This window comes from Oncorhynchus tshawytscha, linkage group LG21 (genome assembly GCF_018296145.1).
Source record: "Oncorhynchus tshawytscha isolate Ot180627B linkage group LG21, Otsh_v2.0, whole genome shotgun sequence".
NCBI classification, from domain to species: Eukaryota; Metazoa; Chordata; class Actinopteri; order Salmoniformes; family Salmonidae; genus Oncorhynchus; species Oncorhynchus tshawytscha.
In genome coordinates this window covers 7,405,793-7,418,076 of record NC_056449.1, presented here as the reverse complement: position 1 = coordinate 7,418,076, position 12,284 = coordinate 7,405,793, and the positions used below count along the sequence as shown (strand labels likewise).

Genomic DNA, 12,284 nt, shown 5'->3' with positions numbered 1-12,284 from the left:
GACGGAGAGAGAGAGACGGAGAGAGAGAGAGACAGACGGAGAGAGACAGTCAGAGAGACAGACAGACCGACTGAGAGAGAGAGAGACAGACAGACGGAGAGAGACAGACAGACGGAAGAGAGACAGACAGACAGACGGAGAGAGAGAGAGAGACAGACAGACGGAGAGAGAGAGAGAGAGTTAGGCTACATTAGAGGAGTGTATTGCTTTGGATATTTGTTTCTGAGAGAAAAATAATACACGATTACGTAAGAGTTCTGAAATACTTGGAGTGTGTCGGGCTAAGATTCTGATCTTTGGTAAAGACAGAGAGGAAGAGGAAGAGACTCAGAAATGTAGAAACACAGCAGAGAGAGATACACATATACAGAGAGGGTGTTATGCTGTGGTCATCCCAGTGTAAAATGAATCCTTCACATCACTAATGTGCCTCTTAATGATCAGTGATTGACAAGCTGTTTAATTTCTATTCACAATAACGTTGCCATAACAGTGATGGGCATATTTAACGCTCTATCAATCACTGGAAGGGGACGGGTGTTTGCTGGACCAGGTTTCACGCTAGATTAGACGAAAGGTCAGAAGAAATGAGAGACTTCGAGCGGGAGGAAGGGTGAGTAAGGGAGGCAAGTAAGAGAGAGAGAGATTTTTCCAATGCAACAGCCATTGACAAATCAGACAGTGCTCAGGCCCCTCCTGTACTCCCTGTTCACCAATGACTGCCTGAGTCTCCAACTCAATCATCAAGTTTGCTGACAACACAACAGTGGTAGGCCTGATTGCCAACAACGACGATATAGCCTACAGGGGGGAGGTGAAAGACCTGGTGGAGTGGTGCCAGGAAAATAACCTCTCTCTTGACATCAACATAATGATCGGCTAATTATGGACTTCAGGAGACAGCAGAGGGAGCACGCCCCGATCCACATTGACAGGGCCACAGTGGAGAGGGTCAAAAGCTTCAAGTTCCTCTGCGTGCACATCACTGACAACCTAAAATGGTCCACCCACACAGACAGCATTGTGAAGAAGGTGCAAATGCTTGGCCACTAAGACCCTCACAAACTTCTGCAGATGCACCATTGAGAGCATCCTGTTGAGTAGTAGCACCGCCTGGTACGGCAATTGCACCGTCCGCAACGGGAGGGCTCTCTAGAGGGGGGTGCGGTCAGGCCAACGCATCACTGGGGGCACACTGCCTGCCCTCCTGGACATCTACAGCACTCGGTTTCACAGGAAGGCCAAGAAGATCATTAAGGACCTCAGCCACCCGAACCACGGGACTATTCACCTGCTACCATCTAGAACAAGGGGGGGGGGACAATTCCAGTCCTCGGGGCCTGATTGGTGTCACATTTTTGCCCCAGCTATAACACGCCTGACTCCAATAATCACCTAGAAAAAGTGTACACCAATCAAGCCCTCGAGGACTGGAGTCACCCACCCCTGATCTAGAAGGAGGAGACAGTAGAGGTGCATCCAAGGGGCCAAGAGACTGAAAAACGTCTATCTCCAGGCCATCAAACTGTTAAACAGTCACCACTAGCCTGCCTCTGCCCAGTTCCCTGCCCTGAACCTTAGTTAGTGCTCTAGCCGGCTACCACAAGGCTCTACCCTGCACCTTAGCGACTGCTGCCCTATGTACATAGTCATTGATCACTGGTCACCTTTAATAATGTGTACATACTGTTTTACCCACTTCATATGTCTATACTGCATTCTAAGTCATGGCTCATCCTATATAACTACTGATGTACATACCTTTTCTTTCTTTTCATATACTGTCCATACTGTCTTTCACCATTTATATGTATATATATTTAAAACATTGTATTGCCAGGTATTACTGCACTGTTGGAGCTAGAAACACAAGCGTTTCGCTGCACCTGCGATAACATCTGCAAATCTGTGTATGTGACCAATGCACTTTAGGGGGGATTTGATTTAGAGGTTGTGGTTGTGTGTGGATCTGTGCTGGTCGAGGCAGGTGCCTTTGTTGCCAACCTGATAGGTGAGAGAGAGGAAGAGAGGGAGTGAAGAGGGGGGAGAAGGGAGAGTGGAATGGGTAGAGGGAACGAAGGGGGAGTAGAGAAAGAAGGTCAGAGAGGGATGGAGAGATGCTGGGAGGGAGGGGAAAAAGATGATTGGAGCACAGACAGATTTTCTGTTCCTGTTTTTTGTCATGGCTCAATCAAAACAAAGAGGTGGAAAAGTGGGGGTTCCCACTTGTTGAGTCTTGAGGGCAGAAAGCAGTATGCATCGAAATATATAGACAAGGAAGCATTAATGGATTTAGAAAGTTTAAGAAGAAAAGATGGGAGGGATTCATTCTGACCAGGATTTTGACTTGCAGTCAGACCCAGTCAGAGCCAGTCCTGACCTCCCTGGGGCCCTAAGCAAAATTCTGCTAAGGGGCCCTCCTACCTGACTTGTGAGCCATGTAAACCATTTGCCATTAGCACATAGTCACACCTGACACCCAGTGCCCCTCCCTCCTTTAAAACAGTTTGCTCCATCCGTCTCTCTAAGAATAAGTAGACCTATACAGAACAGAATGAGGTGTAAACAAACAATATTTATTGAATAGAATATTTTCTACAGAATCTTAATCTTAGCATAAGTGAATATTAACATGAACATAAATAAGAAATTGTAGAAAATATAAAATGTAGAAATAATAAAATATAACACTGAGCTTTGGCTCTGTTGCCTGGTAATCAGTCCAGTTCTCACAATATTATACAATTAGCTTTGTCTGTACAATGTAAACATAAGCCTATAGGCTATGGCTGCAGCTATATGTCTTAAAATAGTCCGATAAAATGTATACAGCTGTGTGTTTAACTGTGGTTCCCTCTACAGCCGGGGCATTTTCAGCATCAGCATGGGCACCAGTCTATCTGGACTGTCTGGAAGAAATTGAGAAAGTTTGTCACATAGTTAGTTAAGAAGTTAAGCAGTCATTTACACAAATGCACTTCTGCCGTACAATGTTAAATGTTACTAAGTGCGTAAACATTTGAATGTTTGAATTAAAATCTTACCATCAAAACATTCCTCTTCTGCACTTTCTTGAGTCAAAGCCACCAATGATGTCATCAGAGGACATGTGTTTCCCCCACGTTATGATATATGCTCATGATGGCCAGACCACTCACACACGTCCCTGTGACATGGAAGACCTCAGGTAGCTTTTGAGGAGCTTTCATTTTGAAAAGCTCCTCCCCTGCCGATGCTACTGTTGCTGGTAGGGTGACTGCAATTCTTAGGGCCGTCCAAAAGGTTAGGATATAGAGTTCCTCCGGGTGTTTCTCACAGAGAAAGGAGAGCAAGCTCAAAGGCAGTCATCTTACCTCAGGTACATTCTGAATCTCGTGTGCCAGATCCATTCCACTGGTGTCACAGTCGTCTCTGAAGGTTTGAGTGTTTTCAACTTCCATACAGTGAGCCTTTAAAGATTTACTAGACATCTGAGAGGCAGTGATGAAGTTCAGCAGCACTCCATATTTGGTTTTCGACCGGTTGAGTGTTTCAAATCTCTCGTCCATGGGCGTCACAGCAGAGTCGACCACAATGTTGAAGTAGTCGACTTCAAGGTTTTTCAGTGCATCAGTCACTGGTACATCGGGAGTCTTATAGCTGAAATGCTTCTTGCTGATTCTCAGTCTCCTCTCTTTCAGAACAGCCTCCACATTCATTTCTTCACAAATGCTTTTTTGGCTGTTTGTCTGGGCCTCAGAGAATCCAGTTTCCCCGTATGTAGTGAGGGAGGCCTTTGCATTCGAGGTTAAATTCACTGCGATATCCAACTGCATTGAGGCGGATTGGAGGAGCATGTTAACCTTGTTTGTCATTGTCAGTATCTCACACCAATCGACACAGCAAACCAAGAAGCAGTGGGACCCAACTTCCTCTGCAAGTGCTCGTGCCTCCACTTTGGCCACAGGATCGTTGATCATCATGTCTGATCATGTCTGGCTTCCAGTAATGCCTCCCGAACCTCAGAAGCCTGATACCTGATTGCATGAACACTTTGGAGCCTACTCTTCCATCTTGTCACTCCATGACTTCACAGTTATGTTCATGTGTTTCTTCAAAACACTCCATCTTTGTGTGCCAGCTGAAAAGAAGGTGAAGAGCTTTTGCACACGCCCAAACAACTCGACTGCAGCTTTTAAAGATTTGGCAGCATCTGCAATGACAAGGTTTAGAGTGTGTGCTCCGCATGGGACGAGCAGGCTCTGGGATTTTTTTGGAGCAGTCTGGCTTGTACTCCTTGGTGCTTGCCCTTCATGTTGGCCCCATTATCATAAGCTTACCCTCTGCAATCTTCATATGAAATCTTCAGCTCGTTCAGCTTATCTAAGATAACAGTGGTGGACAGATTCAAATCTGTTGTAACCTCAACATTCACAAAGCCGAGGAAGTGCTCCTTGAGCTCTGGCTTTCCCTTTAAAACCATGCTTTTCAGAATAATGGACATTGGCACCTGGTGACTAATGTCAGATGTACAGTCCAAGATAATGGAAAAGTACTTTGAGTCTCTTACTTGAGTCACTATTGCTTCCAGAGTCTTGTCGCTCACAATCTGTATCAGCTCATTCTGTGTGTGCTTCCCAAGGTAATGAGCATGTGTCTCTCCATCTTTAGTTTTTCTGAGAAGGGGGTCAAATTCTTCCAGTGATACGACCTCTTTTAGGAAGTTTCTATTATCTGGTTGGAAGAGTTTGTCTGATGAACGGAAAGCATGCTAGGTTTCTTTCAGCCAGGGACTGGGTGATACTTATGAAACGTGTAAGGACATCCCGCCATCTCTTTCTTTCGGCCTCCATAAATGGTCATTTTTTTATCTGGTCAAGAGTCTGTCCCCGACTTTGGCGCAGATCAAGTTCTCTCCACTTAATCATATTGTTGGTGTGTTCAGGACTACCCTCGTAGGATTTCAGAATGGCGTTGATATTTGACCACTCATTCACGCCTTCCTTTATTGTTTTGTAGTCTTTTGTAGAAAAGAGCTCACAGCAAAAACAATACGCAGCCTTGTTTTTGATTGAGTGTGAAAGCCAGCTCAGAACAATCCAGTCCTGGTTTGAATGGACCTCTGTGCACCAACTCAGTCCTCATACAGTCTGTTAAGACTGGGGGCCAATCTGCTGGGTCATTTGGTGGAGCAGCAACTGTTCTATTAGGGTCTGATCTACTTGTATCTGATACTGGCTTTGCACCTCTAGTTGTGCTAATACTGGCTGAGGCTGCCTGTACTTTACCTGGGTCTGTGTTAGTACTTGCTGAAGACGGCTGTATTGGATCTGTGTTAATATTTTTTGAAGCCAGCTGTACTGGGTCTGTGTTAGTACTTGCTGAAGCTGCCAGTACTGGGTCTGTGTTAGTATTTGCTGAATCCCGGCTGTATTGGGTCTGTGTTAGTACTGGCTGATGATCCAGCATCTCCTCTACTGACAAACTTAAGCATAACACTTGTAAATTATAGATAACAATACTATTATTAATTTTATCAGCTGCATCAGGCCCATTCAAACTGGCTCCCCCAGATTTCCAAATTATACATTTTCACATTTAAAAATGATTTATACTATGGCTTGGCTGAATACTTGATGGTTATTATTTACTGAGAGATGTACATCCATATTGCCCAGTATGCCCAGCTAATCAACATTTTAAATGTAATATATAAATCAATAGTCAATGTCAATGTAACGGTTGTCTTCCTCCTCTTCGTCAGAGTAGTAGGAAGGATCGGAGGACCAATGCGCAGAGCTGTAAGTGTTCATCTTGGTTTTTAATAAGAAACGTGAACACTGAAACAAAAACAATAAACGACAACGTGAAATAACTCAACCGAAACAGTGCTGTGTGGACCAAACACTGACATGGAAAACAAACACCCACAACTCAAAAGTGAAACCAGGCTCCCTAAGTATGATTCTCAATCAGGGACAACGATTGACAGCTGCCTCTGATTGAGAACCATACCAGGCCGAACACAGCAATCCCAAATCAATAGAAAAAAGAACATAGACAACCCACCCAACTCACGCCCTGACCATACTAAAACAAAGACATAATAAATTAACAAAGGTCAGAACGTGACAGTCAATCCATTGCTTTCCATCTTGCATTAGTCCAGAGTTGTAACTAAACCTTGACTGAGAGACTAGATAATCATTGTCTTGTTTTAAAATGGTGTGTCTCTGAGGTGTGTCATCACGCCCATATGTTGTCTGGACTGGTCCCCACAGAGGTTGCTGCTGGAAAGTGCAAGTTTAATTTCGTGCATGCGCAATGATGTTATCTTTCCCGAGCTGCAGTTTATAAACCCCGTTGCCCGTTGGCGTTTATCAAACGTAATGAATAGTTGTATTTCACTCTCACTTTTGTCAGAAACAAAAGTATTTTGCACAAAGTCACAGAACACAGCCCTGGAAGTGGCTGGCAAGCAAGCAAGACACAGACAGACCAACAGATGCACTGCCCAGCTAGGTTAGCAAGGCAGTCAGACTAGAGACAGATGCACTGCAAGCTTGCACATCAACTTATAACGTTACTGTTATTTGCTGACATCAACTCGGAGGGGAGAGAACACAAGTTTAACTGATTGCTGTTCCCTCAATTCACTCTCATGGTGTTTTTCCTCTCTTTTTCATGACCAGAAGGATAGTTCCGCTTCATCCTCTCATCGAAGTTGTAAACATTGACACCTGCTTTGACACAAGGGGAAGGCGGGGGCCCTTGTGTCATTTGCGGGGCCCTACACAACTTGCGTAGTGAGTGTATAGGGCCGCCCGGCTCTGGACCCAGTCATGGGGCTTTTGACTCGGTCATGATATGTCAGAGACAATCAAAAGGCTCTTCTACCCAGCTGTAATGTCTTTGACCCGGTGTGATGCTGCTTCTCTCCTCTGCCCGGCCCTATCAGGTCCTGCTGCATCTGTCTGATTTCCATCACAGTGACTCAGGGCCGGCTGCGGGCATAAGAATATACAGTATACAGTGCCTTGCAAAACTATTCAGCCCTCTTGGATTTATTCACATTTTTGTGTGTTAAAAAGTGGTTTTATTTGTATTTAATTTTTTACAATCTATACAAAATACTCTGTCATGTCAAAGTGGAAGGAAACAGATGAATACAAATTAAATAACTAAAATAGAGTCGTTGCATAAGTACTCAGCCCCATATGTTTAGGCAAGCCTAAATTAGTTCTGTGATCAAATTTGACTTAACAAATCACATAATAAGTTACACGGACTCACTCTGTGTGAAATATTAGTGGTTGACGTGATTTTTGAATGACTAACCCTTCCTCTGTCCCCCATCCATACAACATCTGTAAGACCCCTCATTCAAGTATTGCATTTCAAGCGCACATTCAATTACAAAGACGACTACAGAGAGCTTTTCCAACGTCTCATAAAGCAGGGCCGTGTTTGGTAGATGGGTAACAATAACAAATCAGACCATGAATATCTCTTTAATCATGGTCAAGTTAATAATTATTGTATTAAACCACCCAGACACATTAAACTGGACTGCAGGACAGGAACGAAACTGCTCAGAGATGTTACCATGATGCCATTTGCGATTTTAAAACAGCTACAATGAGTTCAATGGCTGTGATGGGAGAAAACTGAGGATAGATCAACAACATTGTGGTAGATCACAATCATGTTCTAAATGACAGCATGAAAAGAAGAATACAAATATACCGAATACAAATATTCCGAAACATAAACATGCATATTGTATGCAGCAAGGCACTAAAGTAATACTGCAACAAAAACATGGCAAAGGAAAACACTTTTTGTCTTAAATGCAAAGCGTTATGTTTGGGGCAAATCCAACACAACACATTACTAGGTAACTGTCTACTTATTTTCAAGTATAGTTGTGGATGCATCATGTCATCGGCAAATACTGTGGAGTTTTTTTAGGATACAAAACAAACGGGAAGGAGCTAAGTACAGGCAAAATCCTAGAGGACAACCTGCTTCAGTCTGATTTACACCAGACACTGGGAGATGACCACAACCAACAAACACAAGGCCAAATCTATACTGGATTTGCTTACCAAAAAGACAGTGAATGTTCCTGTGAATGTTCCAAGTTACAGTTCTTACGGAAATCTAGCCACGATCCCCAAAATCATGACAGAGCTCGAAGATTTTTGAAAAGAATAATGGGAAAATATTGTGCAATCCAGTTGTGCAAACCAAACTTTTAGAGACCTCCCTGAAAGACGTACAGCTGTAATCGCTCTCAATGCAGCTGAATATTTATGTAACGACTACATTTGAGTTATTACTTGTATTATTTTTTATTAATCTATATATATATATATATATATATATAAATATTATTTTTTCACTTTGACATTTACAGAGTATGTTGTGTCGATTGTTCACAAAAAGAATGACAAGTACATTAATTGTAATCCCACTTTGTTGAACTCAGTCACGGTCTTCATTTACTGTTAATGGCATACACAAGGTGTAGTTTTCAAATTTGGTTGTGCATCAGCAGTTCTTCTTTTGTCATTCAATGACAGTCACTCAACTGTCACTCACTAAACATTTTTAGATTGGTAAATTAGTCTTGCCAACTACCAAAACGTTGAGTAATCATGGCCGAATTACCGACCGGACATGAAGGGCACTTTCCCAGGGGTCATGACCTCCAGGGGGTCCCCATTGTTTTTTTTTTAGCTATTGTCACTCAGATATCATTTTAACATGGCATAAGTCATTGCAAAATGTGTGGAACGTGCTGTAAAATTGCTAATTTTTCTCTCCGCCCCATGGCAACTAAAAAACAACTTGCATAAAATGAGTTATAAACCTGCAACCTTTTCTCTACGCTCCATGGCAAAATGTGTAGAATTTCAGGAAATTAACTTTAAAACCAACTCTAGCTTAGGGCCCACAAAGGGCTGGAGCCGGCCCTGCAGTGACTCATCACTCTCTGGGGTCCTATTTGTTTATGACTTTATGTTTGCATCAGGGGCACGGGTATCTCTTTATCTGCTTGCATTGTTTTAGACAGGAAATTACCCAGGGACAGCATAGCTGAGCAAATGCATTTTAGAGTAAATACCCTACCACTTTCTATGATTGCTGTCTTTCCCTTTCCCCTCTCATTCCTTCTCTCTTTTATCATTTATCCCTTTTAAAGAGCAGAATCGGATCACAATGTTGGCTGGGAGTCAGATAAGGGCAGTAACCCCCCAAGATTGATACAGACTCTCCCACTGTCTCCATGTCAGAGAGAGAGAGAGAGAGAGAGAAAGATTGTGTCTGTCTCCTACTCCTCTCTCCCTCTTATCCTCATCTGAAAATAAAAAAATCCTGAACCAACACTTCCATTTGACTCCCCCCTTTGCTGATAGCTACTTTATTGAGGGAAAGTGTACTTACTAGGCCTGTGATAGGTGGTTGTCTCAGCTAGCTATCTTAAGATGGATGCACTAACTGCAAGTGCTGTGGATAAGAGCGTCTGATAAATGGCTAAAATGTTTTTAAAAAGTCAATGTACGTGTGTCCGACTCTATCTCACTGCGCTGATGTCACAATCAGCGGAGGTCAGATAGCACTCCTGGCTTGAATAGGAAGTAAAAAGGAAGACTATGTGACTGCTGGAACTCTGTGTCTGTTTCAATCGGCCAATCTGTGCCCTCTTACAGAGTAGGCAAAATGGCTGCTGGTAATGAGGATATTCCCTATAATCTTTCCACTGCGTCCCAATTCTCTACCTTCTAGCATTGGCTAGAGACAGATGTGGCCATATTCTTACACCACTCACTTCCTTTTAAGTCCACAAAGGGAAGTGAATAAGTGCACACTTTAGGGCAGACGGGTAAAAGATTGGGACGTAGCATCTGTATCTATGAGAGGGGGAATAGGACGGCGTCCCATCATCCAGAAAGGCTTGCTGCAGTGTTTGACTCCATAAGAGAGATTAGGAGTGTGTGCAGTGCAGGGGACATCACACTCTCCTGACGCCCAGCCTGGATTTACTCCCAGAATCCATCACTCTGAGCAGCTCCAGCAGAGAGCCTGGGCCAGTACAGAGGGGGAGTAGGAGGAGAGAGGCTGGGAGGGAAATAGGGCTGCAAAGAGAGGGGAGGGAGAGAGATGGAGAGGAGAGAGCAAAGTCGGGTAAGGAAAAAGGGTGGGGGGGAGAAAAATAGAGAGGGAGGAAAAGAGAGAGGAGTCAGTTAGGGAACGGAGGCGGAGGAAGGAAGGGAAGAAGGGGATAAGGCGCTTCATAAAAATCTGCATAATTCATCGTTTTTATCATTTTTTTAATGGTCACTAATTGCCAGAGGAAATGTTTTTGTTTATTCCCTCTACTTCTTTTTATAGTACTTAGAAATGTTTTTGGCAACAAACAAAAAAACTATTTTGGTTCCTTTTGAATTGAGAGAGGAAGCGGGAGAAGAGAGGAGTAGTGTGGCGCTAGAATAGATCAGTGATCTAGCTCCGTCTTGTCGTTCTGAGCTCTGCTTGGTTGTTATTGAGGCAGACTACATTTGTGCCGCTATTCTTGTTCCTTGAAGCCGTGTAACAATGCCTCCCCCTGGCCACTTCTATCACTACCTGCTGAATGAGACATGTACTGGCTGATCACAACCGACTTACTGAACTCTTGCCCTGTACCAAATGATGGGTCTCTTTCCCATGGGGTGCTTCATACTCAAAAACGTTGTTGTTTTTTCCTTTCGTTTTTTCCCCCCCTGTATATGTTCGTGTATTCAGGATGCCTTTAGCTTTTTCTTGACAGATAGACTATGTTAATGGGAATTTGAGCTGAAAGTACTACCAGAGCTTGTCCTCCTAACTCTCCAATAGAGGCAAGGTTGGTGAGGACAGGGACTGGGAAGATGGCCTTCCATACCCTGGGTGTTATATGAGGCCAGTCCTCCCTCTTCCAGACACTGTTCCTTCTGCTTGGATGAACTCTGTTTTGTTAAACTCCCCTTTTGGAGGGAAGTCAAAAACAAGAGAGACAAATAAAAAGTGTAATATGTGAAGGAAGTATCGCAACTAGGTCATAGCTGTGAGAAATGAGGCAAACGGGTGTGGGGTGTTTTTTGCTGGTGGAGTGTGTATGTGCATCGGTTTGTGTGTGTAATGGGACTGAGTAGTTAGAACAGTCCCCTCGGGATCCCTGGGTTGTCAGGGTGGGGTGTGAGCTCTGTTACATCAACCCACACACGCCTTTTGAACGCAGAGTCACGGTAAGCAGGCTGTTTGACTGACCGGGCACCTCTGCCATCACCTTCCCCATCCCCTTTAATGAGGAGTTATTTATGTGAGCGCCCCTACCCCTTTAAGGGTGTTGTTTATGCGTTCTCTCTCCTTGGGCAGATTGATGGGGTCGGGTTGGGAGGGGAGAGCTGAGAGCTGAGCCAGGTGTCGCTCTACTCTGCTCTGCTGCAGTGAGTCCTGATGTGTGTCGAGAGACTGAGGGAAAGCTGAGGTTGTTTCACACCTGCCTTTCTCAAAGTACTGAGTACAGACTCTTTAACTAACTGGAGACCACTTAAAATGCTGAGCGTTTGAGATGGTTTAGGTCGCCGTTGTTTGGGCTACTTACTCAGACACATGCACACGCACACACACACATAAGGCAAACACTTCTATTGAACAGACACGATCTCCATTTACCTTTTTTCTTCTTAGCGCTTCAGTGACGATCTGTGATGGAAGTTGAAAGCGCAGTCATCTCCCAGAACTCTAACGCTCAGCGTGTACATGGCTTGTTGACTTTCCATTTAAATGCCATGTCTTTATTCCCTGACCTTTCCCCGCCTCTCCCTGTGTGATGGAGCGCTTCATGTCTTGTCCCACAGCGCCGACCGGGGGCCCTAGCCGTGGCGAGGGGCGACCGAATGGACACTTTGATTCTGTGCTGCTTATCAGTGGACCGTTTGAAAGCTTGCATTCTGAGTCGCCACCCCTTCCTTTTGACTGGTGTTATGGCTGTTTCTGTGGATTAGTGACCGATTAGTGACATCACAATGGGAGTCAGGATGATCAGAGAACTCCTGTGGGTCACGCTTCAGCATGGTGTTGACTGTGTGCTATGGGGGCATCACCAATGGATGCTATGTGGGAAGAGTCTGACACGGCAGAGGTTTCCAAGTCTTTTCAAGAAAGTGTCCAAGACTGTGACACCAATGACAACATTGACAGTTGTACCAATGACATTGTTGTTTACAACCATCTTACAACCCCTCTATATAGACAATATTGATGACAATGGTTGT

General features: G+C 44.1%; 1 protein-coding gene across 16 annotated transcripts in view; it reads left to right on the top strand.

The window, feature by feature from the left end:
* Window positions 1-12,284, top strand: part of LOC112220813 (protocadherin alpha-C2-like) — a 211,359-nt gene that overhangs the window by 195,676 nt on the left and 3,399 nt on the right. The window lies entirely within an intron of this gene.